Genomic DNA, 8,092 nt, shown 5'->3' on the forward strand with positions numbered 1-8,092 from the left:
AACAAATTTGACTGATGGAATTCCCAGCAGAAGATCCACTGTCATTTATAGCCATTCTATAGCATAATCTGACTAGCTCGTTTTCAGACGAACGGCAGGAGTTCTTAAAGTTCACAAAACGCTTGTGCATTTGAAATTCTACGGGATGATCATCCACAATTCTAGGTAACAAGTCATAGTGAATGTCATATGGCACCATGAGAATGCAACGAATGGATTTCCGCCATGCGCAATGAAAACTTTCGATTGTCTTATGATCAAAATTCCAAAGATTCGATTTACCACGTGCGGGGCGAAGAGAAACAACAGTTTCGGATCGCATTTTGTTATTTTTCAGGCCTCAAATTCTTTGGGACATAATTACCTGCCAAGATTGGATTGGATACGGATCATACCTGAAGAAGATAAACCAATGTTTTGTCAAAACATGTAGTATGTTCCACCATCAATAAAAACATTGTCTTTACACTTAGAAATCGTTGTTTGTCTACCTATTATTAAAGTAGCATAATGTACTTCCATACTCATGCATCGTGTAACGAGCTGAGGGAAATTGTAAGCAAAGTAAGTCACCAGCTTTTATTTTATGTTTTTGCTTAAACACTTTGTTATTGTACAATAACGTTCTCTTATTTTTGGTATTAAACTTAATAACATAGCTTTACATTTATGAAAACAGTAGATTATCGTGCATTTCAATCTGAGGGTCGCGGGTTCGAATCCCCGTCCCACCAAACATGCTCGCCCTTTCAGCCGTGGGGGCGTTATAATGTGCCACTCAATCCCACTATTCGTTGGTAAAAGAGTAACCAAAGAGTTGGCGGTGGGTGGTGATGACTAGCTGCCTTTTCTCTAATTAGGGACGGCTAGCGCAGATATCCCTCGTGTAGCTTTGCGCGAAATTCAAAACAAATCAAACTTTCAACTTTTAACTATTTAGCATGCGTACAAATGCGTGTGAGCCTTTATCGCCAAGTCCTCAGTCTTCTGGTATATGTTCATATAGTGACATATTATGAGTTTTATTTTGCATGTGAATATCGCATATGAACACAGTTTATACAAAAGAAGAATGAATTGTTATTTTACATATAATCTACTGTTAGAGCTCAACAATATTTGTATCTAGTTTTTCATTACTTTTATTAAAATACGCTTGACGCTAAAGTGTAAAAAAATCAAATATATCACGTAAAATGTAAAGAAACCAAGTGAGCAGTTTGCATGACCACTAATGTAATAATTATATATAGTTACTAATATTTATTTAACATGAACGATACAGAAAATATAAATTTTTGTAGTACCTTACAAATTATCAGAAATGTTTTTACATTGTGCTCTATACAAATTACGTAATTTATAGTCAAACTCTGTTAAATATAAACTGAAGTAAATGTTTTAATATTGACATTATTTACGCGTGACAAGAGATTTTCTTAGAATACAAGTTTATTTTTAACTGGGACTTAGTTTACTATTGTATTTCTGAGTTTAAGAATCATTTAACTGAAGTTGTGTACGATGTTTCACGAAGTTTCGTAAAACAAAAAATATTAAAGAAATATGTTTTCCACAGTTAAAGTACAGAAGGTTGAGTTCTTTATACTAACACAATTTAGAATATGTATATTAACAAGTCAAGCGACAAGAACAGCTCATAAGAAATCGAGGTGGAACGGAGTGCATCAGAGGAAAATTCAGATATTCCTGAAGGAATCTAACATGTCCATCAATATAGGAAATCAATAATATTAAACCTTCTAAAGAAATCAACATGTTTTAAGATATTTAAAAAATAATAATTCGTTGACAGAAAATATTTGATCATTCTATATTTTAATCTATTTTTTTCTGCATTATTTTTATCCTAACAGAATGTCGTGATTGTTAAAATTTTTTATCTAAGCTAGTGTTGCAGGAATTTCAGTACATCTTTAATGACGTTTATCATTCTGTGTGTTTTAACTGAGCGAGCACCTGACTTTGGATAAAACGTTTTAAAATCCCTGCCGAACCAGTAAAAATCAGTATTCGGGTAATGATAGAAGTGAAAGGCTAGCATTGGATCGTTCTGCTCATATTTTTTCTTCTGTTGTTTTTGAGTGAACATTGAATATTTTTTTGAGATATAGAAGAAAATTTTAATAACTAATGATAGGAATAATAAAACGTTTGACGAGTTAATTAGAATATAATATATTGCCGAAGTACTTGAGTGATTATTTATTGGCAACGTGTTTTGTAAAATGTAGTACTGTCTACTACTCTTTTTTGGTTTCGCATTAAGTTAATATTTGCTATTTATCTACCAAACATTAGATAACATTAGACAAATGTAACAGACTATGTAACATTAGACAAATGTAACAGACAATGTAACATTAGACAAATGTAACAGACTATGTAACATTAGATAATGTAACAGACAATGTAACATTAGACAAATGTAACAGACAATGTAACATTAGACAAATGTAACAGACAATGTAACATTAGATAATGTAACAGACAATGTAACATTAGACAAATGTAACAGACAATGTAACATTAGATAATGTAACAGACAATGTAACATTAGACAAATGTAACAGACAATGTAACATTAGATAATGTAACAGACAATGTAACATTAGACAAATGTAACAGACTATGTAACATTAGACAAATGTAACAGACTATGTAACATTAGATAATGTAACAGACAATGTAACATTAGACAAACTGAATTTGGAAATGTTGCAGTGGATTGATTCGAATATTTTTAGATGCAGTTGATTGATTTACAAAGTAGTTCAATTTGGAGGCAAAAATTTGTCGACTTAAGAGCTGAACTAGAAAATATTGAAATAATTCGGTTAATGGCCGAATCAAAATTGAAAATTGCAGAAAATGAAATCCTGAATTCCATTTCTGAAACTTCTGACTGCCTGAAAAATGGCAGAATTATCAGTAATTTCATCTAGATATTCATGTGAGTCATTGTTTTCAGTGATGAACTTTGTCAAGTCTAATCATAGAAGTAGTCTTAATGAAGAAGCTAGTGTTGCATGAATAGCTCTTAAATATCTTAAAACCAAATACAAACCTGATATAAAATATCGGTCATCCTTGGGGCAGTAGCAAAAGTCTCGCTGATAGTAAAATATGTTAATTTGTCTTTGCTTGATTTTTTTATGTATTATAATATGAACCAAGGCTTATCATTGTTACTTTATTACATTTTTTATGTTGCTTATAAGTTACACTTTATAAATAACGTTATTTTTCAATTATCTATTTTAAAACAATATAGGTATGTTATTAATTATTTGAACAGGCTTCCTCAAATGCTTGCATTTATTTGAATCTCTCCCTGTTATAATTTTGTATTAGTAAAACAAAATGAATACAAGTAAATAAAAACTATAAAGTAAAACAAATAAAAATTACAAAAATTAATAAGTATTTTGATTTTTTTACAAACTTATTATTGATCCCTTACTCTGCAAGGGGGTTCACTACTGCTTTTATGTACTAGTTATAAATGACATGCAATTTCTAAAACTGTCCCATTCAAAACAATTCAGAAGCGTTATTGGTTGCCTAAACAGATTTCCAAGAATGCTTTCAAGTGTTTTGTTCTCTCTCTCTCTCTCTGTAATAATTTTGTACAATAATAATAATATATATATAGTAATTATAATATATAATATAATAATCCTAAAATATAATATAATAATTATAATACATAATATAATAATCCTAAAATATAATATAATAATCATAATGTATATATAATATAATAATTATAATACATAATATAATAATCATAAAATATAATATAATAATAATACATTATTGAGGATTCAAGCCATTAGCGTTACCTATTTTTTGCTTGGAATTACAAAAGTGCTCTTGCAACATGAGTACTCGTACTGCATTAAAAAATGTGGGCCCGGCAGGACCTGGTGAATAAGGCGCTCGACTCGCAATCTGAGGGTCGCGGGTTCGAATCCCCTTCCCACCAAACATGCTCGCCCTTTCAGCCGTGAGGGCGTTATAATGTGACGGTCAATCCCACTATTCGTTTGTAAAAGAGTAGCCCAAGAGTTGGCGGTGGATGGTGGTGATGACTAGCTGCCTTCCCTCTAGTCTTACACTGCTAAATTAGGGACGGCTAGCGCAGATAGCCCTCATGTAGTTTTGCGCGAAATTCAAAAAACAAACAAGAAATGTGTTATTTTTTTTTCCACTAAACGTCTTGCACTTGTAGATGGCAATTTAACCACAACAATTCTTCTCTTTTTGTAGCATACAAGCAATACAAACCATTCATAAGTAACTTAATCATTTCAAGGTTAATGTGCAGGAGAGCCTCGTGATTAACTTCCTCATATATTACCTTGCCTTGACCATGGTGGAAATTTTGATTTAAAGTGTTCTCGTATTCAATGGGGAAAAAAATTTAAGTGAACAACCTGGCGCTCAGAAATATTTTTATCTTCATTCCACTATTATTATATTATTACGGGGTATGTGGGAGAGGGTGCGGAACCTGAGTATGTTATCTATGCTTTGATTGTTTGTCGATTGTCTGTAGTTAAGAACAAAGCTACACAATGGGCTATCTGTGCTCTGCCCACCACGGCTATCGAAACCCGGTTTCTAGCATTGTAAGTCACCAGACATACCGCTGTGCCACTAGGGGACGTGTTGAGTTAATGAATTGCAACTGGGAAGCCGCTGGATCTAATATAATATAAACTTACAAACCATGTAAGGGAATAAATGGCGATTTATAGCAAACTGATTGCGAGAAAGGAAATAATTTTCGTGAGGACTAATAACACTAATACATAGTCACGTAAGTGTGTGTGCATAATATATATATATATATATACGTTTTATTTCCTTATTTTTTGCTTTATTCTTTCCATTTCTTATTTTCTGGTTCTATCTGATTTTGAAACTACATCATTCATATTCTTTGATAATGTGTTGATCTTCTTTTTTCTATCCAACATTTGACCTTTCTGTTGTTTCACTTTACACCCTTCTTCACACCGTATTAGTCAGTTTTTCACAGCGATTTCGACAAACACTCTCTAAACGATTCTTCTTTTTCTATCCTGTTCCTGAAAAGCCCAGTCTTCGCAAGCTTTTATTTAATTACATCTTCTGGTCGTTTTCATAATTTCACAAGAACATGACATATTTTTAGCAGGATCACATGTTTTCACAGAACTTTTGGAACATATCCAGCTTTCACTGCTTTACTTCTACAGCTATTTAGCCATGATAAAACTTTAAAAGAAAAGGATCAAGTATGATATCACTTGTACAAGACATTTCCTTCCCTATCATCTTCGGAAAATCCAAGCTGTGAATGTCAGAGAAGCCCCAAGGTTTATCCCAAATGTGTTTTGAGTACTGGACACGTGTAAAGTGTCCATTACATGTACGTATATCAAGATTACTGAATTACGTAGTTGAGAACATTAGATCTAAAATATTATGCAAGCAATTTTTGAGTGCTACTAAAAATAGATTAAAATGACGTTACAAAATAAAGAATTATAAACTGAAATCGTAAGTAGTCCAAACTGTTTTAGTAACTTCGAAACTATGCAGCAAAAACTCATAAAATTATCAAAAAACACCACATTGGTATAAAAAGTATTGCAGAAATGAAGGGATTAAGATTTCATTCAGTAATCATAAATATAAAATATCTTCATTGGAATTACCAGGATTTTTTAATTATTAATGCATCATTATTAAATGTGTATATGCATATATATATATATATATGTGTGTGTGTGTATGTATGCACACTTACAACTGCATGCGTTATAACAACAACTCAATGATGAACACGTTACTTTAAAATATATATTCCTGCGACTTGTAAAGGTACTATATCCAATTACCATAAACTGTTGGTTGTTTACTGCTGATCCACACGTAATTGGACAGATGGGTTAGTTTTCTTTACTGCTCTTGTGTGTGTTTAATATTTAGTAGTTTTAGAGCAGGAATAGGGTTACTAGATTTACAGCTTTGAAACAAGTTGAATTATTATAACACAATTTTACATTTGCTAAATAATCTTATGTATATTGCATCGTGTTTTAAAACCACGGACAAACAAAATTTGTTAAAAGCTCAGATAGTTAAAAATAATAAGCTACAAATGAGTCAAGCAAGATAGGGTAGAACGAGATTCAGTGGACAGCGTTATAAGTAACAGCATTAGTGGTGTGTGCTGAAAACTAAAACCAGGTGGAGCTATATCTAAGTCCGTGGAAGTTTCTACGCATATATTCTTATTTTTAACAAATGTTTTTTAAAAAACTGTTTCGCTTTCTAACTGATCCATTCCCTTAGTCTTTCCTTTGAAGTTTGTTTTACATTTAAAAAAAAAAGAGAAAACCGTTTTCAACACGTAGTTTCAAACTACAGTTTAGATCAATAACCAGATGTTGGTTTGTTTTAGTTGAAATCATTCTTTTTTTTTTCAGTTAACTAATTATTATACATAATATTCTATGATTGAACTGTGTTAGTATTTATAGGCATTTTAGATAGTACGTTCTTCTAATTTAGCTGATTTTTAGTTTTTACTTATCTGACTAGTAAAATTTTCTTATTTAGATTACCATGTCTGCCATATTACAGCTGTTTTAGAGTAAATTCAATGTTTTTCATAAATTCTAAAATGTATTTTAATCCTTCAGAAAGCTCTGGATCTTTTAATTGGTCATTGTTTTGATTCAACCCAAAGAAACTTCCAAAATGCTCATCAGCAGATGTATTATGGTTGACTTACTATAACATATCCTTCTTTGCTTTTCACCCATGGGTTCTTAGAATTATCAATTTTTAATTTTGTCTAACGAGTAAACATTTTGTTATTTAGATTATTATACAATAACAGTTATTACAAACAGTGATTTATAAACAAAAGTTTCACAAACTTACAAGCAATATAAAGTATTCTTTCTAGTCTGGAACTTCCTCGATATCTTATCGAGGGTTCACGATGAGTAAATTAATTACGAATTGACGTAGGTATAATTCACTTAACAGGGAGCTAGCTAGCTTTGTCCTTCGTTATTTACCAGCCACACACGCTGAGTTTTCCCATGATGAATTTATATAATATTTTCGTAAAAATACTAATGTCTGATTAGAATCTACTGAAGTTAAATGATTTGTAATGTTCGAAATTTATAAATGTTCCTGGTCAAATATCTGAAGTTTCTGATTGATAAGCATCATAACAATCACAGTTACAGCTTCCAAAGTTTATAGCACAGTGACTATAGCAAACTAATAATAGATACCCTCTCTTTGTCGCGTCGAGTTGGTTATATTTATAGTGTAACGAATTTGTTGTTATATATTTATTTTAATATCAACGTTTGTTTGAATTGAGTTTATATTTAAAAATATACCTTGCTTATAGTGTTAGATATGTATTGCGAAACTTCCGCCTATTCTCCAAAGTTGTAGAAGATTCTCGAGAGTAAGAATCAACAATATATGTGTGTACATAAACGCTTTAACTTGCATTATTACATAAGACTGAAATTCTAGAACGACTCCACACAGCTATAAATATAACCAACGTGCCGCGCCAAAAGTGAGTATCTATTGTTGCGTCACCGAGATCACGTGACTATTCTCACGCCCTCTAGTTTCTAAAACTATCCCGTACCTTGGCGAATGCTCTAGTATTTACTAGATAGGGTAGGCTGGTATATATAAGAGGGTGACAACGTGACACAACAATGTGTGTGTAGGTAATGAGTAATTGAACTGCGGTCAGAGAGAGACGTATTGTTGAAGTTAACGTTCGTTCGTTATAGTGTTTGTTTTAGCGCGAATATTGAAATTAAGTGTATCGAAAAGTTATATTCGGAAAGAATAAACCAGTTTTATTAAGTAAAGACTTGTGTCGTTAAAGTTTCATCGGAACGAAGTTACGGAAAAATCAATTAACAAACGGAGACGTAACAAATTGGTGTCAGAGGTGGGATAAAAAGAAGAAACAGAGAAAATGGAAACAAGAAGCAGCAAATCAAACTACAGTTTAGCAGATTTGATG

Source organism: Limulus polyphemus, unplaced genomic scaffold (genome assembly GCF_000517525.1).
Source record: "Limulus polyphemus unplaced genomic scaffold, Limulus_polyphemus-2.1.2 Scaffold8, whole genome shotgun sequence".
NCBI classification, from domain to species: Eukaryota; Metazoa; Arthropoda; class Merostomata; order Xiphosura; family Limulidae; genus Limulus; species Limulus polyphemus.